The sequence below is a fragment of the Diuraphis noxia genome, unplaced genomic scaffold (assembly GCF_037042655.1).
Source record: "Diuraphis noxia isolate RWA-SAM2 unplaced genomic scaffold, SU_Dnox_SAM2 contig0001, whole genome shotgun sequence".
In the NCBI taxonomy this organism is placed as follows: Eukaryota; Metazoa; Arthropoda; class Insecta; order Hemiptera; family Aphididae; genus Diuraphis; species Diuraphis noxia.
Genome location: NW_028301711.1, coordinates 96563262 through 96590073, shown reverse-complemented (window position 1 = coordinate 96590073; position 26812 = coordinate 96563262). Strand labels below are relative to the sequence as shown.

Sequence of the window (26812 nt, the reverse complement as noted above, 5' to 3'; positions counted from 1 at the left end):
ACACACAGATATCAAAATGCATGTTGTATATTGTAGGTAATAGAATGAGGAACTGGGAACTAGGGTATTAATAATTATTATCGGAAGTTATATAAAAACGTTCAATAATCTGTTAGATTAAAGTTAAGTGATATTGTTAAATAACGTCAATATTTTTTTATAATAAAAAACATAATATACCTATAAGCAGGTTTAATATTTTATGTGTGGGTTAGCTTCAATATATGCTATTATGGATAAAATATTCGTGCAATTATATAACATTGAATTGGAAGCAAATTGAAAATGAATACATTTTCTGGACAATGTCTCACCAAAATTTTTGTTTACTCATGTGTATAATAACAATGTAAATATTACAACACTGCTATTACATTATATTTAATCTATGTTTACTAAATTACTTTGCATATTATAATGTAAGTAAGAAGGTATATAATATTGAAATAAATCACCATAATTTATTATAAGTGTCACCACCTGGATATTAGGAAAAAAAGTCCCCGGTAAAAAAGTCCCACGGAAAAAGTCTCCAAATCAATATTTGATTTAAATTCAGTCTTTTATCATATTATAGGTATATTTATAATTTATATAAATAGGTACATTATAGCCCATAGGTTACATACATCTTACATATTTTGTTGAATATAATTAACATAGGTACAAAATAGTATAATAATTAATAATATAATATCTTAAACATTTATGATAATATTATTTAAAAAATATAAAAATGTATTCATTCAGATATAAAAGATATGTAAAATATGTCGTTTTAATATTATTACCTATAGATGTTTAAGATATTATATTATTAATTATTATATTATTTTGTACCTATGTTAATTACCTTCAACAAAATATGTAAGATTTCTCAAACAAACGAATCTTATAAACAAACTGTAAATTGTAAATAATACTAATCACTTAACTCCTAATTATTACTACTTTGTCTTGTTTTAAATACTAAATTACTTTGTATATCTTTTTAAATATTAATGTAATATGTAAATATACTAATAGATAATGTACTGTTACATCCATGGCCATAGACCACGGATAGCCGCGGATAGTTGTTTAATAAAAAATAAAAAATAAAAAAAAAAAATAAATAAATAAATAAATATTTAAGATGTATGTAACCTATGGGCTATAATGTACCTAATCATATAAATTATAAATAACCTATAATGTGATAAAAGACTGAATTTAAATCAAATATTAATTTGGAGACTTTTTTTCCGAGACTCTTTTTCCGTTTACTCGCCACCTGATCTGTGCGCATTACAACAAATGTATGTTAATATAATATTATAGTTAATGCTATTGACATTATTAATCAATCAATAAAAACAAATATTTATTGTGATTAAATTAAGCTGCTATAATATACAGTCGTTGATTGTAAAGTGCGTTGGGTTTATTCAAAACTATTATCTCGAACTGTGTTATTGGATAAAAAAAATGTATGCTAATATTTTATTTAATGGTTAGATAATATTTGACAACCACAGCCACCTGTTACAATATTTTTTCAACGAGTAAAAACTATAATTTATTATTCTGTAACCATATACATAATGTATAATATTACCTATACAAGGTGATATAATACACAGTAATTCAGTAAGGTTTATGCAATACAAAATTTAAAACGCTTGATGTCATTTAAAAATTAAACTTAAATATTTCTGCTTGAAAACTGTTATTTTCATTTTCAAAATCGTAGACACAACCAAAAACGAAAGCTTTCAAGTACAGATTAGAAAGACCGTAACTGGATTTAAATGGATTTAAAAAAAAAAAAAAACCCAAATAATTTAGGCGTTGAATTTGAACGTTAAGGCGTTAAGACTAAAATGTCCATTTCTTTCAATTTTACAAATGAGCAATTGCAAAATGAGTGATTCTAGTTAAATTAAGTGATCAAAATCATAGAACGAGACTTACACAAAAGAGAAGTGTATTACAATTACAAATGGCAAGTATTTTTGTACATTGTGCAAACATTATATATTTGTTCACGGATAATTTAAATTAAAAACCATAAACCTAAACCAAAATCAAAATTTGAAACGATTTTGAGCTAAAGTTTAAATTTAAATTTGAACCAACGTTTAACATTGCGTAAATTTTTTTCTGCTTTCATAAATGTTGTATATTATAATAAAATTAAAACCAACTACAGGCAAATGTTTTCAAAATTACCTACCTATTTACTGAAAATTACTGTATACTACGTGATAATCATGATAAAAAAATACCCTTTATAATAAATATTACACCGACATAAAAATATGCTAAGGAACGACACAGTTTACGTAGGTACCTAGTACGCAAACAGAAATAATACAATTTACAAATCGAAATGCATAACACAATATAATGTAAATATTTATGCTAAGCTAATAACCATTGTAGGTAGTTGATGCTATAGAGAATAATAAAAATAAAAAAAAACCGAAAAAAATAATATGTAATTTACGTTCATAAATTAGCTTACACAATTTTGTTCTATTTTTAATACCTATACGATGATCGTATTGTAACAAAAAAAATAAACAAATAAAATAAAATAGACAACGACGAAAATGTTTCGACGTAATAATTATAACGTTACAGTGTAAGTTCAATACCTGAAAATACACGTTGACACGATAATATTATATTATAGTAGGTACCTACCTAGATATACATATTATATTATTGTATTATTAACTAACTGGTGTGATGGGTGGCGCGCACTTGTATCTGCGTGTTTATTATAACACCATAACACGTGTATTACAAATTGTCGATTGAAATAATTATTATATTAACGCATGTGAATATTACATTTTATGTGATAGACTTTTTAATTAAAAATAATTATCATTATAATGCTCTATCGTGTGCAACATGGTTCATATACACAATATAGTATTTTTGTTTTAAGTTTTGTTATTATTTTTAGTGCAGATCGTTCGACATTGTCGTATAAACGACGAGAACTGCAACACGATTATTATTAACGTTAACTGAAATGGCTGTACCTACCCATTACCGGGGAAAAACGATAAAACGTCTCTCGATATAATAGTTAGTAATCGACTTAAATGATGTTTTAACGTATCCGGGTTAAGACGTTCTCCGTCGAATGTAGTAAACCGAAAACAAAGTATTATTACGAGCAGATAGTTACATGTAAAATATGACACCGAAATGAGAATTTAAACCGTCTACTGTGTACATATTATGTCACCCAACAGCCTTCTCCAACATGCCAACCCAAGTATACACTATATACAGGGTGATTCTTTTATCAAACAACACTCATTATTTGAAAAAGTATTGACTTTTTTCAAATTTTTTTTTTTTCAAAATTGTAGATTTATGCTGTTCTAGAATTGTATATCTTTTTTATATTTTTCACCCTTATATTTATTAGGTAAACCACTGTCAACTTTTGATTTTCAAATGGTAACCTATACTTAAAATTTCATAATTGAATAAAACTATTTTTTTCATTAATTAATACGTTCTAATTTTCATTTTTCGTTAATCCGTTGATGAGATATTGCTCCTCAAAGTTAGGTGGTTTTGGGAGATAGTTATAGTGTGTAAATGTGTTATACCACTTATACCTCGTCAGTAGATACCGCAGCTATCAGGATTTTTATGTCCCAGGGCAAAAGATATCACACTTTTCAAATCAATTCAAGTAGTAGGTACAGTAAGCTTAAGTTGTGCCCCTAAATGTATTTTATAATACCCATTTGACTGGGTGTAATGTAGTTCGCCCCACTGGTCATAATAATACTTATCTAATATAAAGACCAGAAGTTAAAAGTAATAAATTCGATATCATTCGAACCCAAGATATACCTAATAGTGATAAATGATATTAATTGTACCTACTAACTCGCTACATTAACTTATTGTCATGATGTCATATTTTAAGTAATCGGACCATTAGTGTCACTCGTGGTGCCGTGGTGGCATACCTACTCACGTCGTATACCCCCGACGACCCCCCTCCATATCTATGGAGTACGCCGTAACCATAGACATAACATTATGTCTATGGCCGTGACGGACAACGGATAAGAAGACAGAACAACACGGGTAATACGATATGGTTTATTAGGCTGATTTGCGATTAGGTAAAATCGTGAGTAAAACTAATTTTGATCAGCTGTTATTTGTTTTGTACACTGTGGACGATTAAAGTCTGGTACCATGGTTACATGATATGGAAGTAAACCTTATACCTGGTTAACGTAAATCACATACCAACAATACGTTGAGTGAATAAACGGTTATAATTTAGGTTAAAATTTTATAAGACAAGTCATAACAACAATATTTGAATCGTGAGTCGGTAATAAGTAATAACTAATAAAGTATTTTATTTGTTAATACTTAACAATTTTAAATGTTTAAATTTTAATGGTGAATTTATAATATTATTAGTTCTTGTATATACTTAAATTATAATATTTACCACATATTGTATTTTATTTAGTAATTTAATTAAACATTTAAGTACCTAAATTGGTTAATCACACGTGAATTGGATACTTTGCAAGTGCATTTGTACAATGTACCTATTGGTAAGTTTTACTAGTTGATAAATGCAAGCAAAAATTAAAATTAATAAAACAATCTATCTCATTAGCTTAAAGAACACTTAAACTTCACATACCTATTCAATCACAAGCGATGAGAAAAGTTGTACAGATGCAGTATGTAGAATAGCGCATGCCAAACAGGCCTACTATAAAAAAATAAATCTTTTACCTCAAATAGATTAAGTTTGGACAACAGAAAATCACTTATAAAAGGCTTTGTGTGGAATGTAGATCTACATATATGGAGCAGATATTGGGACACTACTGAAGACTGAGAAAGCCAAAATAAAAGCTTTTAAAGTATTATTGCTGGAAAACGCTGAAATTCAATAGACAGAAAAGATAAAAAAATTTTGAGGTATTTAGGAGAATCAAAAATCAATACGGAGTACGCTAAGATTGAGAAGAAAAGCATGGATCGGACACGTTATAAGGAGGAAACCTGTAAAAGGAAGGGCTAGAACTCCATTTCTGGAGCAAGTGATTGAAGGTACTAGAATAGGAACATACTGAAAGTTGAAGAGGAATGTAAGTGGAGAGAGACATCAAAAATCATTTTCGGATTGAAAAAAAAAAATGTATTGAAAACTAAAAATTGTGCTAATGTTAAAGCTTTATAATTTGTATGCTAGTTTATAAATAATTTAAATTAGGTGACAACATCAATCATTACAACTTAAAAGATAATATACATAGATATAGATATTTATTTTGTGTTTAATATGTAGATTATGTCCTAAATCAAATTAAGAATTTTTAAGTGGCTATGTGATTAATAATTATTTTATTTTTACTTTTTACGGACAAGCCCTTAAACAAAAAAGATATAATAATCAAAACATCCAAAAACATTAGTCTACTGTGCTACATTGTATAATGTCATAATGATAAATACTAAATTATTTCTGTCAATGATTGATGTTGTCACCAAATAACCAAATAATAATTAGTACTAAATTCAAGTTAGAATATTATTAATACCATTTTTAAATTTTACTTTTTAAGTCTGGGGTGATTGAAAAGTTTGTTTTAATTTTTTGAATACATGTTTTATCTTTACTCATATTTTGCATATTAACTGCAAAACGAACATTTAGATTAAACTGTATCATCATTTTGAAATAGGTTTTTCATAGTCCTAGGCTTATTAAAGTAAAATTGTTTAACGGTTCATAATAATATCAGTATAATATGTGAGGAATTTTGTCGTGAACAGGGTTCAGGGCTAAACAGAACCTAAAATCATCAAATCAAACGCTTAAAAAAACATTTAAATAATCAAAATTAAGCAATCTAAAAAATGGTTATTATCTCCCTAGTTTTTGTTAGTGGTTATCACTTGCATCTTATTAAAGTAGAAAATATACATTAAAAAATTTAAAACGTGGGGTTCTATAATATTTTATATTTTAAAAACATTAAATTGAGGGTATTTCACTATAATAATGATGGTTAAATCTAAAAAAACAAGAGGTGCTAAAGACCCTTTTGCGCCAATGGTCTCAAACCCTGTTCGCGACATTGAAAATATGATTTTTTTTACATAAAATATAATTATATAAATTGATCAGTGCCATATATGTATATTTGGACGTATGTCATTGTTTATTTAAATAGCTACATATTGATTAAATTCATGTGATTGGTCAAAAAGACCTAGTCCTACAACGTATATTACAACTATTGAAACGATGTATGGTGAATTATTTATATTATACTAATATTTGATTTGAAATTGTAAATGTATTAAATTGAAATTGTAAACATAAAAAAAAATGTTGTTTATACTTAATATTAAATTAGTTCAGAGTATTGTATTTCCAGATTTGTAATAAACATATATACCATAGTGTTATGTACTTGTCTAACTTCTTTATTCAATGTGCATGTGCTCAAATGATACTTTATATGAGAAGAGGTACAATATTTGATTTGTTAAAAAACAAAATTATCATTAAAAAACTTAAATCCTAATAGGCATTTACATGTTCAAAGTATCCATATGGTAAACAGCATTAAATAGATATATTAAATCTATAATAATAATTAACACATTATTTTGTATTAGTTAAATCTACCAAAGCTATACACAGTTATATGTATATTATATGTATAAAAAAATAAATTAAGTTAATTTATTGTTAATAATATGCCATTAAGATCCATTATTAGATATGGTTATTATATAATATATTGTACATTTATTATTAATTGTTATTGCACTCATTTATCATTGAAAATACCATTGGTTATTACCAATGACCTTAGAATAAAGGTTATTACTTTTGATAATACCATAGAATACCTAAATAACTAAAATTAATTTTGCCAATAGTGTGTGTAGGATGGTAGGATGGTAGGATTAATAAGTTTGAAGTCGTATTCAGTGCTTATTGTTTAGATTTTTGTTTTTATTATTAATTTAAAAATCTTAAAATTAATGAACTAAGCAAGTTCGTTGGGGTGTGAATGTTTGGTGTGGGATTATTGATGAGTATTTAATTGGTCCATATTTTTTAATGGCAATAAGTATCTTGGTTTTTTGAAAGATGATATACCCATACTATTGGAAAATATTTCACTTCAACAGCGCTTGAATTTGATTTGGCAGCAAGATGGTGCACCAGCACATAATACCTTGGCTGTACGTGCATACCTCAATAAGATGTATGGAGACAATAACTGGTTTGGAACTCACAGCCCCATTATTCAATGGCCACCTCGTTCCCCCGATTTGAGTGTTCTTGACTTCTTTTTTTGGGGCCATCTAAAAAATGAAGTGTATAAAGAAAAATGAAATAGTGTGGAGGAACTTAAACAAAGAATAAGAGATTGTTGCAACAAAATTGAAAACTCAATATTGAAAAAATCTACTTCCTCTGAAGTATTAAAACATTTTTGTTTAACTGAAGATGGCAAGCAATTTGAACATAAGCTAAAATATAAATATCATGTATTTTTTATTCAAATTGTATACAAATACATACATGTATATTTATGTATGTATGTTACATTTTTTCCATTCTTAACCAAAGTTTGTTAAAATTTATATTTAATATGAATTCTTATACTTACGAACGAATGAATTTTTGGTAGGCACATGTACATCAAGTTAATAAATTGGTCTTGGAATTTTATTGAAAATAACAAAATAAGTAAGTTGATAAATTAAACATATTTAAATATTTAACTAGAGCTCCAGTTAACTAGATCAGCTAGTTCGTTAAAACTACAAAGGCACAGAATATTATTTATTATGATAATATTATTGTGAAAATGTGAAATTTATTAAGTTTACTACTGTAGACTGTAGTACACAAGTAATTAGTACTTGGTAGTATCGGTCGCTGACGCCATAGCACCATGCTATAAATTATACTGACCAGTAACGAGTAACAGACAACGGAAAATAAATTACTGTACACTACAGCAGTGATTTAAAACAGTTAACAGTTGTTACAACTGTAGTACAGGCTGTCTACTAGAGTAACAAAAACGGGATTTTATTTGTGACATAAATAAACAGTAAGTTACTATTTATTTTGTAAATACACATATTGGTAACACTGTATTTTCTTTATGATAGACAGTTGTATTAGTTGTAATGATAAACCATGGACAACAGTAACTTTTATGGACTAAACACTAAAATAATTCTGTATTTCCGTATGTTATTCTATGGTGTGTTTGAGCATAGAATAGAGGTGAGATCGTGATCGAAGCTACAAACAGAAGCAGACCAATAATAATAGTAATATTATGATTGTGTGTTATTGTATGTAGGTATTATCGGCGATCAGGTACAAAGATTATCGCCGCTATATCTTGGGTTGAACGATATCGAATTTATTACTTATAACTTCTGGTCTTTATAATTGATAATAATTATTACGACCACTGACCATTGATGTAATCACCTTCGTGGGGTGATCTTCGTGTCTCCCTGCAAAATGGGCATAATAAAATACATTTAGGGGCTCTAAGTACTTTATGAACTGATTTGAAAAGTGTGATATCTTTTGCACTGGGACATAAAAATCCTGATAGCTGCGGTATCTGCTGACGAGGTATAACACATTTACATATTACGATAACTATCTCCCAAAACCACCTAACTTTGAGGAGCAATATCTCATCAACGGATTAACGAAAAATGAAAATTAGAACGTATTAATTAATGAAAAAAATAGTTTTATTCAATTATGAAATTTTAAGTATAGGTTACCATTTGAAAATCAAAAGTTGACAGTGGTTTACCTAATAAATATAAGGGTGAAAAATATAAAAAAGATATACAATTCTAGAACAGCATAAATCTACAATTTTGAAAAAAAAAAAATTTGAAAAAAGTCAATACTTTTTCAAATAATGAGTGTTGTTTGATAAAAGAATCACCCTGTATACAACCTCACCTGACCGGAACGGCCGTTTTCATTTGATTTCCGATATTCTTTATTATTAATATAAACGCGTGTATCATGATGTGACCTAAACTCCTAAATCCCTGAAACAAATCAATATATTAACCGTCGTGACATATTGGATGGGCGGCGAACGCTTGACAGACACGTTGACCCTAAATCCAACAAGTCTATGTACAAATAAACACAACATGAAGAATAAAATGTATTTGGGTGCATAACAGAGGCGTACTCAGGAGTTTTCAATGTTGGGGGGGGGGGGGGGGGGGTTGAACATTTTGTTTTTTATCACTGGGACTTTGTCACCTTCTTTTTAAAAATATTCTTACTTACCTATCTGATCTTACAGTTCTTAACAGATAATGCATGCAATCGTTATATATTGCATGTTGACATATGATTTAAAATAGATATATTTTGATTATTTTTTCCATTAAAAAAAATTTTTTTTTAGAAAATTGCTCCTGTGAGTTATATTGTATATAGGGGAGAGGTGGCCACAGTGAGACACTAAAAATTACTTTTTAAATATTGTTTTTGTTTTAAATGATAATCCTTCAACAGCGTTATTATGGTTTTATTCTAAATATTATTGAGCATTAAAAAACATATTAATACATTCTAAAATTTAACGAAATTTCAACCCAGAGAAATTTTTTTTTTAAATTTCATAGTGTCTCACTGTGACCCGGCCTTGTACACAATGAGACACGTCACGGGGCACTATATAATATAAAACCTTTTAAATTTGTAGTTTATCTTTTATATTTGAACTTTCCATTTCACAACATTTTATTATATGATAAAACAATTAAAGAGAATTTGTTTAGCAAATTTTAAAATAATTAATTGTGTTTTTGTACAATTAAAAAAATGTAGGTATTCACTTTGTTTATTTCGATAGTTTTATGTTTAAGTTTTAAAAATTAAATAAAAATCATAACCTAATATCACTTTATTATAATCACAATTTATTTCAACAGTCTTGTTTTAGAGTTAACTGATGTTGGGTACAGCGAGACAACAGTATTTATTTGTCTCACTGTGTACTGTCTCACTGTATACCGATCTATTATTTTGCAGATTTTTTATTATTCTCGTATGAATATTTATGATAAACAATTGTGCATATAAATAAATTGTTCACAAGAAAAATTTAATTTATACATACCTTAAAATACGTAACTTTGAATAAAATTCGATACCAACATTGAAAAAAACGAAGCTCGCATTTTTCACGTTTTGATAACAATATATAAAAAAAATAACAATATTATGATAAGATGATTTATCATTTTTGACCTGAACTTACTAATCGAACGGATATAGCTACTAGTATCTATATCCGTGACTAATAGTTAACCATTATGTTTATTATGATTTTATGAATCTTCTGGATTCTCCATCTGATGGTTAAATATTAAATTAGTCGACTCATATTTAATGGATCACTGTGCCCCATGTCTCACCGTGGCCACCTCTCCCCTAAGCACGAATACACAAGACTACATAGGTTAGTGAGGTCATGGGGGAGGTTCAAACACCACGACCCCCCTCCCTTGAGTACGCCCCTGGTGCATAACCTATACTACATAACCAAAATATTACCTGAAATCAGAGAACGTTTGGTTACAATAAAATTAACCTAAACATATTATAAAATATGTTATACACGTACTAGCTGTTACCCATAAAAAATAAAATTGTATAATACGAAAATAAATATTTTTGATTTTTATGGATTTAATATACCTAATACATGTTATAATTAGTGTTGCGTACAGTTATATATGCATGACGATGACATAACGATATTACGTAATATCAGCGTACTATTAGTCGTTAGTTGTTATCACGCCGTCGCAAGCTCTTAGCGCACGGGATTCAAAAGTCGTATATATTTAAATATACAACGACACTTAATTTTGACACAAAACTCGCTTTTTTCGTGCGTCATGATACGCATCGTAAAAAGTATATTATACATCTCTGTGCTCGCGCCATCTTACGCATATGAGCGATAAATATGCTATAATATACGGATATCCATATTGTCCATCATCGACTTATCGTCATCATCGTCAACGCTCGCCTTCTTCTGCCATACCTCATCAACCATGAATCATTATGAATCTAATGTCAGGCCATATGATATATGGGCGTCGTGACTCGGCTATACGTCATACTTTGTAATTATTGTTACTGCACTGTTATTATTATTATTATTATTATTATTATTAGTAGTAGTATACTACTAACACCTTCGATCTAAGAAATTTATATATGTGAGGTAATTATTTATTGTTCTTTGCAAAATATTATTATTAATTTATACAATTTATCAACGTTTGTTAATATCATATCGATTTCTCACAATACCTACCTCTGTAGTAATATGTGATAAATAGAAGTAAGCATATTTTGTAATGTAGGCCAGTGAAGCTAAATGTGCAGAGGCAGCTAAATTGTAAATTAGATATAAAGCAAAAGGATCAAGAGAGAGAGGGCAGTCGTGGTACCCGAGTACTACGACATACGATGATTCTGTTTGTTTGTGTTAATGTGTAAATAAAGGATTTTAACTCATTGGAATGTGTTTTTAAATTCGGCGCCACCTGCTAGAATAAACGAGTCCTATCTGAAACCGATTAATTTATGGTCTTTGAGGACAAAGGTATTTAAATTACGTTTTCTGTCTATTATTAAAGGTTAAATTGAAACCGGTTAGTTCATAGTCTTTTAGCTAAATAATTAGAGATTAAGCGTATGAACCTAAAAAGGTACATATACAACACCTCACATTGCCACCACATTGCATAAGGCGCACCATCACCAGTAAAAAATTATATTGATTGCGTGGCCAGCAATATTGTTAATTATTAACAAGGCCTTGGTGAGCAGCAATTAGTAATCATAGAATAGTTTTACTAAGGTATACATTAGGTACATAATAACATAATTATCTTTTCTACACATGTAAGTTTAATCAAATACAGGTCATGATGATTAATACAATTTAAAAATAAAGTCAGAAATAAAAACTTTTTGATAGACAATTAACTATTTATAGAGTAAACATAATATAATATATTATAAGAATAAATCGTGACCTTGAGGCTGAAATCATCATTAACTTTCTAGCACATAAGACATAACATTATACATAATTCTCTATATCACTCTTCTAAATAGCTGTTTATAGTAATTTTAATTTTTCGTTTGCTTCTGCAGCTGAAGCTGTTTTGGTTATTTATTTATTCTAATTTTGAAATATAAAGCATGAAATTCGACATCTGTATATTTCAGATTTTATATAGATTCTATATCCGTGGTTTAAATAATGAAATATATAATCATAATTTATTTTATATTTTATATTTATTACTGTGCTACGTATACAATGACTATTTTCAACAAGAGATGCATTACATTATAATATATCAGTCATATGATAACGTTAAATGCAATTTTTTTTTAGACTAGTTTACGTATTTTTCAGATTATAATTAAAGTATATTTTTGTCAATTCTGACATATTTCACATAATACGTCATGCGCCTATTAATTTCAGAATAATTTTTTATTCAAATTACAGTCTATAATAAATCGAAGAATCTCAAATTCGTTCGTTTATTTAGGTTAATCTCTAGAAACTAAATTGATTTACATTTCTTTTATCGTCAAAAAGCTACACTATCCCGTGTATACTGTATATTACATATTTATATAAGATTTTGTTTACTATAGGGTTGCTATCCGTTATAAAAAATAGCAATTTGTTATGAGGTACAAATTTTAAAAATCTTTTCACCTTCACAAAGCTAAAAAGGTTGGTCCTGTGTTTTAAATGACTATGTTAAAAATCTTTAATGGAGATTAAGGTACAGTAAATCCATGGGAATTTATCATGGTATGTTTTAAATATCACTAGATACACCAGGTAGTGAACGACAAATTAAAAACAAATTTTTAATCATATAGATTTTGTATTTTTAACGGAAATCGAAGTACGAGTGTATCAGTTATTATTATAAAATGTAATATAAATTAATGATAATGCGTAAGAAAGAGCATAATTATATTATACTCTATTAATTGTTTAAAAAATACAAAATGATATACTGGCTTGAAAAACTGGTGTTGTCAATTAAATCTAATCGATCATAATCAGAAAAGTATATAGTTACCAAATAGTTGTGCTAAAAAGAAATAAACGTTAAATAAATTATTTAAAAATAGAATAGCAGCCTGATTTCACTACGACAAAAAAATGGAAAAGAAAAATTACACATGCAATGTCAGCGACAAATCTTTCTACCAAGATGGACAATTGACAATACATCGACGCACACACACTGGCAAAAAACCGTACGCGTGCGATGTGTGTAACAAATCATTCAGTCAGAATAACGTTTTGACAATACATCGACGCACACACACTGGCGAAAAGCCGTACGTGTGCGATGTGTGTGACAAATCATTCAGCGAAAGTGGCAATTTGACAAAACATCGACGCACACACACTGGCGAAAAGCCGTACGTGTGCGATGTGTGTAACAAATCATTCAGTCAGAATAACGTTTTGACAATACATCGACGCACACACACTGGCGAAAAACCGTACGCGTGCGATGTGTGTAACAAATCATTCAGTCAGAATAACGTTTTGACAATACATCGACGCACACATACTGGCGAAAAACCGTACGCGTGCATTGTGTGTAACAAATCATTCAGCGAAAGTGGCAATTTAACAAAACATCGACGCATACACACTGGTGAAAAACCGTACGTGTCCGATGTGTGTGACAAATCATTCAGCGAAAGTGGCAATTTGACAAAACATCGACGCACACACACTGGTGAAAAGCCGTACGCGTGCGATGTTTGTACAAATTATTTAGTAAAAGATGCACTATAAGATCACATCGACGCACACACACTGGTGAAGAACCGTACGCGTGCGATGTGTGTGACAAATCGTTATCTACAAATTACAGTTTGACGAAACATAAACTTACCCACATGGCACTCCGATTGGTTAAATCAAAGATCTAAGATCCAAGGATTTTAATAATCAAATTGGATAAATAATTTCAACAAATAATGTTTGCACTGATAATACCTATATATTAATAATGTATTTTATAATTTATGGTGAATATATTATTGAACACTCATTTTTAGTATTCATATTAGTAAATGTTTACCTACTACATATTATACATTATACAATTTCAAACGCCTACTCGGTTTTTTAACTAAAGTTAAGTTAAAGTATATTATAATATGTTCTACATATACACATAATGAATTAATGACTAATTGATTAATGCTGATTTTATTTTGAGACTCAAGTATTAAATTTAAATATATATTTAATTAGCCATTTGACAAAATGAATTTCTGTACCACTTATCTACAATAGATATATCTAAAAATCGGTATAGTCGAATTGTACTTATTGACTACAAAGAAATGGTCAAATCACACTTGGGTAAAGTAGAGTTTGATCGTAATAATACGTTTATATATTTATATTTATTGATGTTTTAACACAATTATTAATCGATTCTTATATTTTAATGCAGAACACTGACAAAAGACAATCAACAACACGGTACCAACAAAAAAATAAATGATATTGAAAAAAATATTATTGACTTATACACTGAAAAGTTTTTTACCAGCCTAAAGTTTTTGAATACTGTTTGTCATCACTCCAAAATGTGATCGAAATAAAATCAAAAATTAAATTTGACGATTTAAAAAAAAAAAAAAAATGATAAATGTATAATAATCATAATATTTATAATATATTATATATATGTCGTAGCCACTTCGTGAAATCGATCTTTTCATGAAAAGATGATCATGTCGTGAAATGGAAACACGTTTTTACACTTTGTGAAATTCAAAAATATTTCACGAAATGGTCACTTTTCTATGAAATGGTCGCTCAATTTTAACATCATGTAATTTTTTTCACAAAGTGGTCGTTCACTTTGTGTACTGAAATACAACATTTAACAACTTATTCTACCTTTCTACCCTTATAAATTTAACTTAAATAATTATATGTAATAGTAAAGTTTATTTATATCATATTAATTTATTAGCCATATTGTGAACATTTTTTATTTATTAGAGCAGGAAAATGAATTGTGACAATGACTGTTACATTTTAGACTACCTTTAAAACAAACATATTTTGGTTCAACAAGCAATTTTACACAAACTACTTATAAATCCCTGACCTCCAGATACAATTTGGACAGTTTCACGCAAGGTTAATCTTAAATCTTTATGATCATCATTATGATTATAACTTTTATCGAAACCAATAAAATATATCATCTACACATTTCAAATAGTCTGGTAGTTACAGTATAATAGTCGTATAGAATAATTTAGATATTATTTAAGTATTTATTGTATTATTTGATATGGGCGCGAGGTTAATATGGATGTAATCAAACTTGACGTTTCCGTTAAGTTGTTCGTGTAAAATTGCTTGTCAAATCAAATGATGTGTTTGTTTTAAAGGTAGTCTAAAATGTAACAGTCATTGTCACAATTCATTTTCCTGCTCTAATAAATAAAAAATGTTCACGATACGGTTAGTAAATTATTATGATATAAATAAACTTTACTACTACATATAATTATTTAAGTTATATTTATAAGGGTAGAATAAGTTGTTAAATGTTGTATTTCAGTACACAAAGTAAATGACCACTTTGTGAAAAAAATTACACGATGTTAAAATTGAGTGACCATTTCGTGAAATATTTTTGAATTTCACAAAGTGTAAAAAACGTGTTTCCATTTCACGAAATTGTCATCTTTTCATGAAAAAATCGATTTCACGAAGTGGTTATGACCAGTGTTGGGATTAGATAAGTACTGTTTTATCTAAATAAAGATAACAGGACAAAAATGTATCTAGATAAAGATAAAAGATAACACAATTTTGATTTATCTAGATAAAGATGAAAGATAAATACATTATTATCTAGATAACAAGAAAGATAAATTTAATTTTTTTAACACATTGTAATCCAAAACATTTTAAGAGTATACCTTTGATACTACTTAGTACTTCAATATTATACAAACATCGGCTATATGAGTAAATTAATGTTAGCAGTAGACATTATTATTAATAAATAACTAAGGTATAACTGAAAAAAACATTTTTTTAAATTAAGTATAAAAATCAAGAAAAAACTACACATTTTACGTAATTATGTAATGTAGGTATATTTGATCACAGTGTCCGGGCCCCTAATGAAAATATCAATAATAAAAAATAATACCTGTATAATAAATAACATAATTATGATTTATGAACATATTTTTTTTTTTTTTACTGAGATGACTCGACAATTCAAATTTAAAGTATTGGCTAGTTATCATACAAATAAATTGACAATCAAAATATGTATTATATTTTTTTTGTATAGAGATGAATTTATCTAGATGAATGATTTTTTTATCTTAGATAATTATTTAGATAAAATTCAAATATTTATCTATATAAGATAAAAGATAACTAAATAATTATCTAGATAAGTCTCAACACTGTTTATGACATATATATATATATATATATATCTAATTAACATAATGCGATGTATAAAATAATCATTTTTAACCTCGCCAATGATTAAAAACATTATCTGTCCTATTTATATGCATCATGATAATCTTATTGAAATACTTTTTTTTGAGCCCGTGTGCAGTTTGACCACTATCTGTATTTTACCCAAGTGCAGTTCAATCATTACCTTTTTTAGACCCAAATGCAATTCGACTATAATAAGGGCAATTCAACCGTACCCCTAATAATGTCAAGTTACTTGTCATCTGTTTCCACTAACACACAATATCATATTAGTATTGGGGACGAGGTGGCCGAGTGGTCTAACGCACGTGGCTCAGCCGGACCGGGTTCGATCCTCGACCATCGGGTGCACTTTTCTCCGGGCAAATCACGGTGTCTGGAGAACAAGTGCCACCATCCCCCACTCCGGGGCATGGCAGAAACCTACGAGTGCCCCATTAGAAATTCTGCCAAACAGGCCTCCGGTGTAGGTTAGGCTAGTACACCCGGACAATAGCGCCACACGAGTATTTTTTATATTAGTATTAATATTTCTATATTGTGCACTTACAAGTTAAAAGCCAATAAAAAATTACATAATTTGAAATTAAAAAATGTTTTTCAAAAATTCAAAACAGTTGTATAATATTTTAATGATAAAACCGCTCTAAAAATATTTTTTGGCTATGAAAAATGATACTTTTCAAAAAACATTATTTTGTGATATCTATAATAAATATAATACTATCCATAAAGTGCACAATATATTATAGGTAGTTATATATATATATATATATATATATATATATATATATATATATATATATATATATATATATATATGTAATGAGTAAATGATTAAAAAATAAAAAATAAAAATGTTTATAAAAAATCGTTTTAATATCATGATATGACGGTATTTTCAAAGTATGTTCTTCACGCTCGCAAACGAGCATTAATGCAATATTTATTGCATATTAAAATATTCGTTTTTATTTTTACGACGAGCAAACACTTTTAAAACATTGTGTCGCTATTCGCTTTCCAAATGCTGCGTGGGACGCTATTGTGCCAAGAACTATTACGACTTTACGAGTGTGTTCACGATGCGCACCAGCAGCCCGACAACCACATTATGACTCTATAATCATAACATATTATTATTATGCCATTATAATAATACATACGTAGACTGCCACTGGAGTTTTATCTCACCGGTTTCCTCGTCCGGAGGACACATCAATATAAGCACATGTGAGTCTGATTTGCTCTACTTATAATAATTAATATTAAACACAAAAATTACTATTATTATTTAATTGCACGGGACAACCGAACAAACTAGCATCAGGACTCTGTAGGTGAGATGGAGCTAACATACAAAAACAGCAGCTGAGATACATAGGTAAGCCTAGTATTAAACGGTGATAAAATATGAATAATAACTCAACTTTCCAGTCCATTGTAACAACTAAGCTATTTCGAAATAACTGTTGAAAAATAATCGCCATAAAAGCTAAAACCACATTTTTACAAATTTATATGTTATATTACTGTGTAGTTCAAACTAATCAATTATTTTCTTGTTAAATCATTGGAAATACAATGAATTTAAATCATTTTTTTTTTTATATACATTTTATTTTATAATATAGTTTTAGTAGTAATTTTTGTCCATATTAACATTGAACGTATCCATCATAAAGTACAATATACTGGTTAGTATATTTTAACTTTTAATTTATTGTATTTTTAACGTTTAGTAAACTAAATCAAGTTATTATTTAAATTTAGATGGTCTAATTTGATTAAAATATTACCTATAGACACCAATAATATTATTTATAGGTTTGACGAGTAGAAATTAGCGATAACGTCTTAAATCGTGTGTATAAAAAATTACTAAACAAAAACAACTGTAAACTTATATAGCAAAAAATATATACACCTACATTATACGGAATTATCTATGTTTTCTCTGCCTTCAATAAGTATTATAATAATGTGTATTTTAATTAAAAACCCGCACAAAAAGCTACCGTAATAACTAATTATGTTTCAATGTATTTTTTACACAATTTCGAAATCACTCAACAGCTGATAATGTACCTAACACCTATACAAAGATATAGAATACTAATTTATAGTCATATAATGTATAATTGGGTTATTTGGTTACTTTGAATCGATATTTAAATAAATTATTTATTTGAAATTTTGTTAAAATGTCCTATTTTAAAACCTTTAAAAAGCCGCTGTAGGTCCTTTTATTTAATAATCCACAAGCATATGAATAATAACATTTTAATAGTATTCACTTACATATGAATGGTCAAATCTACATGTTATTTATTATGTTCGGTCAGATTGTTTTAATTTTTCGAACACTGGAAACGGTGTTTCCTAGAATCGGTATGGGACGTTGAATTACACGAATTTATTTCGTATTTTTTACGGTTTTCATAAATACATCCTACTATAATAAATGGTTACTTTTAATGAAATTAAAAAATCAATAATACCTCCGTGAACGCTGTTACAAAAATAATTATTATCAACGATAGGTTACACTTTAATTATACACTGGATCACCCCATTCATGCTGTATGCTATGTATAATAGTTATCGGTAATACAATTATTTTACCATTGACGTTGTTTTGATTTTACCAAACATTTAACAAAAAAAAAAAAAAAAAAATGATTATGTTCCAGGTTGGTAAATATATGTAATTTTATAGAAACATTTTTTATTATTATTAAATATATAAATATGATAACTTACTTATAATCTGTCAAAATAAAACCAATAGATAAATTTGTGAAGGGATTAATACAAACATTAGATGACGGGATATGAAAGAGTTTGTTAAATGATTCTACGATTCTAGGTAGGTACTTCAACTTAAAAAGAGTTTAGAAAGAGATATAACCTAGTGTAGGGATGACATTGTTGTATAGCTAATGGAAGCAAGTACTGAGAGAAAGCGGAAATATTCAGGTTGTTGTGAAGAGAATATTGTTTAAAACGGTTGAAACAAATTTCGGTTTGAGAGTTACATCACTAAATTTGGATTCCATATGTCATTGCAGAATGAATTATAATTGTTTGTATTTTGTAGAGGAGCATTTTATTTAACTGTAATCTGCGAGTAGATTCCGCAGATTGGTATATGATATAATCAACAAAATTAATGGCTATTATTATTAATTTCATTACCTAAGTAAGTAAACAAACAAAAATATTGTACAAAACATTTTCTGTATTACCATATTTCTTGTTTGTGATTTATGGACTTTTAAAATTAAAATAATAATAACAACCTATACCAAAGGAATGTGTTACACTTAACATTATTAGAGGTATTTTTTTTTTTTCTCATCGATTAGGTGTATTTGTAGTTTGTAGATTATGATGTTTTTTCCATCCACGTATTATATTAAATAAATAAATGTCAACCCATCCATCTATCGTCATATATATGATCCATCATTAGATTTTCAGTTGCGCTTGTCCAAAAGTACAAAATTAGAAATCATATTATTAAACTGATGCTATATATATATGTATGATGTATCTTGTATCTATACTTAACTTATACTTATATTTACTTTTTTCGAAAAGATGATAAATCGATGTTTTTATATTTAGAAAATAAATAGCATACAAGAAGTTTCTGTCAAGAAAATAGATTTTATCCTCGATAAAGAAATTGATTTCTTCAAAATGGAGTAAACAATATTCGAAGTTTCTTAAGTTACTTATAATTTAAGTTAGGTATCAACAAATAAGAACCTATTATTAGTGGTATAGTTCGGCCGTGTTATTTAAAGCCGTAAAGTTTACAAGGCAAAAGCCCAAAAAAATTTAATACTTTGTTTTAAGCTCTTAAGGTATATTTCAGCAGTTGTATAAAAAACGTAAAACATATCGTTCATCATTGTCATATCATATTAACTTTAACACGCATAAAATCTTTAGCAACAATATCCTCGTCAACATTAATATCACAATAATGACATTAAAGTTACGAAATTAGATAATATTCAAATTATAACACTAAAGCGATAATATTATATTATTATTTCAATCACAATGTCACCTAGTATTATTATTTAAATTATAAGTATAATTTTCTCATAATATCTTCATTCAGGTTGTTTTGACATTCAGTAGGTACAAACTATAGCCGATGCCATAGAAATCGTTCTGTTAACACACGTCAATTCGATAAAGAATCTCAAATCAGGAAAACTTTAACGGTTGACGAGCATATTATAAAAACATAGAATAATTTGATTATATTATCGATTGACTTGCACTGCATCGTGTCTTAAATTAATGTGACATAACATGATGGAAATTATAATATAATTGGTGAGTGAATAATGGTATTAACTTAAAATTTATTAAACACAGTGCCATAATATAATAATGTGTGTCAAATAATAGTGTCATGTTTTAACAGCGTAGTGCTACTCATAATATTGAAATTAAAATCACGACCATCACATCAAAATTATTTACAGTGACTAGCATATTGATACCTGTGGCATCTCTAGAATTTGTGTAGGGGGGGAAGGAGGGGGAAAGTAAAACTATCTAAAATTTTACCAAATATGCCACCAAAAAAAATAAAAAAAATATCATCCAACTACCTACCATTCAATATTTTTTATGCAAATGATGTATTTATATTTCATTCAATTATTAAATTTATACATATCTATGTGCATAATAATAATTATAAAAACTGATATTATATTTTAAATATTTTAGATCAATAAAAAATTATAAAATAGTAACAATTGTCTAAAATTAATTGACCGATCTACGAGTTCTATTTTCCCTAAAAAGTAGCCGTTTAAACTTCACACAAATATAATTTTTTATGGTTGTGTGTGTGTGTTCGCTTACACGTTTTATATAATAGAAAAATATTCACATCGTCAACACTAGCGGTTCACACTAGGATTTTACAATGGGACAAAATAAATATAATTTTTGAAAATTGCGGGCCGCTTACATTTTTTTTTTATACTTATCTTGATTTGTACTATCTTTATAAAATAATTTTACGATAAGCACAATAGATTGGGGACGCTAAAGACGGGTTTTAAAAATGCAACACCTAAAAGGAAAAAGCGGATAAGTGGATGTCGCTCTGATGTACATTAGGGGGTGTGGTGGACATCTGACTAGGGTAGGTTAAATTTGAATGCAATGATAGGTATCATTGTATACGAAAAATGATTCTGAACGGAGGTGATTTGCCCGTCTAGGATATAATATTATATTTAAATATTGTTATATATTCTATTTTGAAACAAATATATTATTTTTCAATTAGGACGCATTTTGCATAAGGCATGGTTAATCAATTTTTCCAAAAACATTGCATGTAGTTATCATAATTCTTAATACCATATATTAACATAGATACAATATAATATATATATCTGGTTCGAGGATAAATCATTATCGTTACGCGATTTCATTAAAATTTAAAACTCAAACGCTCAAAACATTTTTTCTCTACAGCTATTTGAAGCAAAATTTATGGAAAACTTAGTGTTGAATTTTATAACCCTAGATATAAATACGAACAATTTTATGAATTTTAAACTACAAAATAATTTGCAAATATTCATGGTTTTGACGAATTTTTGTCAATATTTGAACTTAAAATGCTAATAAAAAAAAATTGTGCCAATGTATTCTTATAATTTTTCAATCACTATAAGAATAACTTATGAGGAACTTTGTATTAAATTTTCAAGTATTTTGAGTGGGCCAAAAAAATTTTATCAACACTTCAAAAAAAAATTTGCAGAAAATTGAAAATTTCAGTTGTCTATAAATATCTCAAAAAAAGTCAAAATATTTTGAATATTAAATCATGTAAAGAAAATGGCAATCTCAATAACTGGTAAAATGTTCAAGTATCTACGACTTATACAGTTATACGTTTTGAATAATAACAAATATTTAAAATCGTTAGAGGATAAATCTTTATCGTTATGCTATTTCGTAAAAATTTAAAATTCAAACGCACTTAAATTTTTTCTTATAATGATGCTTCGAGTTTTCTCTATAGCTACTTGAAGGAAAATTTATGGAAAACTTAGTGTTGTATTTTTAATGCTTAGTTATAAGCACAAAAAATTTTATGATTTTTCAACTTCATCATTACTTGCAAATTTTTGCGTTTTCGACAGATTTCGTAAAAATTTGAACTATAAACGCTTTTACAAAAAAAAATTTGTGACTAACGATTTTTAATTTTTTTTAGCTGCAATAAGAATAACTCATAAGGAATCTTGAATTAAATTTTCAAGTTCTTTTTTGGTCATCTAAATTTTTTTTACTGACTTAAAAAAAAAATTCTCATAAAAATCGAAAATTACAGTGGACTATAAATATCTCAAAAAGTCAAACAATTTTGAAAATTAAACTGTATATAGTCATATAGATAACACTAACATAAACATTTGGTGAAAATTTCAAGTATTTACAGTGATTAGTTTTTGAATTCCAACCATATAAAAATATCGATTTGGTCGAAAACTGGTTTTGCGTAAAAATTCCCATTTTTCTGTCATTTTTTTTTTCTCGATTTTTTGAAAAATGTTGGAAAATGTTTACTTTTGACTTCTACAATGCACCAAGGATATTCACTTTTATATCAGAAACCACCCCCAATGTTTGAAATAATTTATTTCAATTATTGAAGCATTATTTCGACTAGTTATGCTGTACACAAACACAAAAAAAAAACACATCATTGTAAAATCAATACATACATCACTTCGTTCAGAACCTAAAATAAGGAGTTGTAGGAGTACAATAGTGGCACCATCTATCTAGAAATATTAAATTTAAATATACACCAGTATCGCCATCTGTCCAATAAAATAATATAAAATTCATTTGATGGTGATTTCAAATTTGTTTTTCTTTTTGTTAAGTGCGCATTTCATAGGTATTAAACAAATCATTGACAACGCGCGGTTGGTTGGTTGCGTAGCAGTGATATTTGACCAATTTCTACTATCATAACGATTAAAAAATTAACAAAGGTTAAGGTGTAGTTAATCAACGGGAATTTGTCATGGATTGTTTTACACATCACTAGCTACACCAAGTATTTAACGTTTAATTAAACACAATTTTTTAATCGCCCTGTAGTTTTGAACATCACTTGTGTAATTCACATTTTAATTTAATAATAAAGGTACCTTGTTACTTAACCTACACACACACACACACACACACACACATTTAGATAACATTGCAACGCTGTCGCCTGAATCTTAAGTCTCGTACAGTAAGTTGTAGTCGTACATCCATTAACGTGGTATTAAAAATAGAGAATGACCCTTTCGTTGATTCCCTATATGGGAAACCTTTTGAACACTGCGTGCCCAAAATTACCTTTTTTTTTGTTTTTAGAGCGTGCCATGAAAATTTTTTTTTAAATTATAAATATTGAAAGTATTTATATTTTGTTATATTATAATTTGATTGTATAATTAATGTATTAGTATAAAAAGTTTAGTTTAGGTACATAATAATAATAATAATAATATATAATAAACTATAATTATGATAATAGGTATTGCTTTGTTAGTTATTTATTTTGAAGTGATTTATATTGTTGAACACTTGATGCCAATTCGTTGATATTATTTGGTTTATAATTAATAACTTTAAATTAAGTAAATGCGGCACTACATTCATCAGTTAGTCGGTTTCTTAACTCAAATTTTATAAAATTCATTTCTGAAAATAGTGACTCACGTGAATAAGCTGAAGAAAAAATAGACAAAACAGCATATGCTATTATTTTTAAAGTGGAATAATCTTTTGGAATTTCATTCCACACTTTCAAAATCTTGTCCCCTATGTTTACGATCAATTTACCTATCGCCCTGTCCTGTCATGCTGAATTTCTTCTAATTCGTTTCTCAATATAACGAATTATTCTTTACATATGGTACTCGATTGAAAATCTAAAAGCTGCATTTCACAATCATCTAAATTCAACTATTCAAATACTTTTAAGTTGAGTTTTTCTAATAACAATGTGTCTGGATAAATAATAATTTTCATGGTTTCTTCAAATTCTTTAATCTGAGTAAAGCGTGTAGAGAACTCATTCATAGCTGTCTCTATAATATTTGAAAATTCTTGGATAAGATGAGTAATATCAGGTTTATTGAAAATTTCCAATTCCGAAATAAACTTTTTAATGTTAGGAAAATATTTGAAATTTTTGTTTATTATGTCACGGTTAAATATTTTTAATTTTACCTGAAATGCTTGTATCATATCAAACATACAAGTGATTATTTTATTATCACCTTATAGTTTAATATTAAATTCATTTAAATACTGGGTGAAATCTGCAAAGAACTTCAATCTGGATATCCACTCCAAGTCAAATAATTCTTCATATATTTGATTTTGATCGTCCAAAAACATCTTAATTTCGTCAAAGCATTGAATAAACCTTTGGGGCCTATATTATATCGTTGGCACCAGTTAATATTTCGTTATTCTGATATTTAGAGTCATGGGCAATTTTATTATTATTACTATCATTACAACTGCTGCCCTTTCAGCCATTTCGTTTTACCACTTATTATACGTTTAACTATTTTCAAGTGTACAAGCATAATATAATGATTACTTATACGTGTATACTGTATATTGTATATATATATAATAATATAACATATAAATATCCATCCACCAGTCTATCGTTATGATAATAATTTCATTATATATAGTGTTTAGTACCTATGTTATACGTTTTTAATTTTACTTTATGCGAAAACACTATAAGAAAATCATAGTGCAAAATGTAATATATCCATAGAGTTCAGTGCAATTTCGACGGGTGATATAAAAGGTATATCATATATAACAATAAATTACCTACACGTAGGTACATGTCATAATGAATTAATCTAAAAACACACGAATTTAAACCGTTAAGCCGATAATGGATAGAGGAAACAAGCTTTTTTTGGATGAGTTACAAATATTTTACCAAAATATCAAACTTTGTGATAGTAATATAACTTATTCAAATTACGATTAAAAATCGCATTAGTTATTTTATTGAATTAGTACTTGGCAGTTTGGTTGAACAAACAGCAAAAAATGATTTTATTTTGTTACGCAGCTATTAAATAAAAAAATACGCACATAACCTACATAAGGATTTAAACTATAAACAACATTAAACGCTTTACGCCCAAAATTACGCGCAAACCTTATAGTAGGTACTTGTAAACCTGAAAATCCATCAACGTTCTGTTAGATTCAAACCTAACCCTTTTCAGCCCTGAGTGATCAAAATGATACGATACACCAGAATTTTAATCGACCTTGAATAGTTGCAGGTAACATTAAAATTTCCCAATCAATCGAATTTTTAAAAAAAAGAGCACATGACAATGACAAATAATTTGATTGAATGTAAAAAAGCTCTCCGAGCTCGATTTATCAGGAATGACTAAATTTTTAATTACATTTATCATAATTGAAGTTATTGATTCAATGTTTAATCGGAATCATCTCCAAAACTATAGAGATAGTTCGTACAATTACTGGGTACTGTAAAGAATAAAGTAAATGTATACTGTTTGCATTCAATTATTTTTAATCTAAATATTTATAAATGTTATAAACGTTATAAAATGTGTCCAATACAAATAATATGTACATAATAAACAATTAGAAGCCAAACATAAAAAAAATTCTCACTTTATTTTTAATACAACCATTAGTTTCAGTATGAAACTATCTGCATGATAATATTATTATAGGTATTACCTAATGGTTGAACATTATGATAATTGATTACCTATATTATTATTATTTTTTAAACTATTACTGTAGTGAGCAAGGTATCTAGTATTAAGGATACAATTTTAAAGACAAACATGGGCACCCATAGTGTAATTTTTGGAGGTCGGGGAGACAAAAATACAAGATAAAACTAGATTCTAAAACCTATATTATTCTTTAAGAACATAAAATTGTTGGTTCGCTGATTAAAACATTATGCAAAATTTGTTGGTGTCAAGTATGGTATTAAATATGATATAAGTATACAACTTCAAAGCAAATATAATTTTTTCTTACTTCATTATTTTCTAAAG

General features: G+C 27.8%; 1 protein-coding gene, 2 long non-coding RNA genes and 1 pseudogene across 4 annotated transcripts in view; 2 read left to right on the top strand and 2 right to left on the bottom strand.

Moving 5' to 3' along the window:
* Nucleotides 1-26812, bottom strand: part of jp (junctophilin) — a 280595-nt gene that overhangs the window by 237586 nt on the left and 16197 nt on the right. The window lies entirely within an intron of this gene.
* LOC149062576 (uncharacterized) lies at nt 4109-6468 on the top strand. Its single transcript, XR_016190142.1, has 2 exons — nt 4109-4595; nt 4661-6468. It is a non-coding gene; the product is annotated as an uncharacterized LOC149062576 (long non-coding RNA).
* LOC149062575 (uncharacterized) lies at nt 7082-8023 on the bottom strand. Its single transcript, XR_016190141.1, has 2 exons — nt 7689-8023; nt 7082-7380 (listed from the first exon to the last, which is right to left on the bottom strand). It is a non-coding gene; the product is annotated as an uncharacterized LOC149062575 (long non-coding RNA).
* Nucleotides 13305-14092, top strand: LOC107170296 (uncharacterized; annotated as a pseudogene).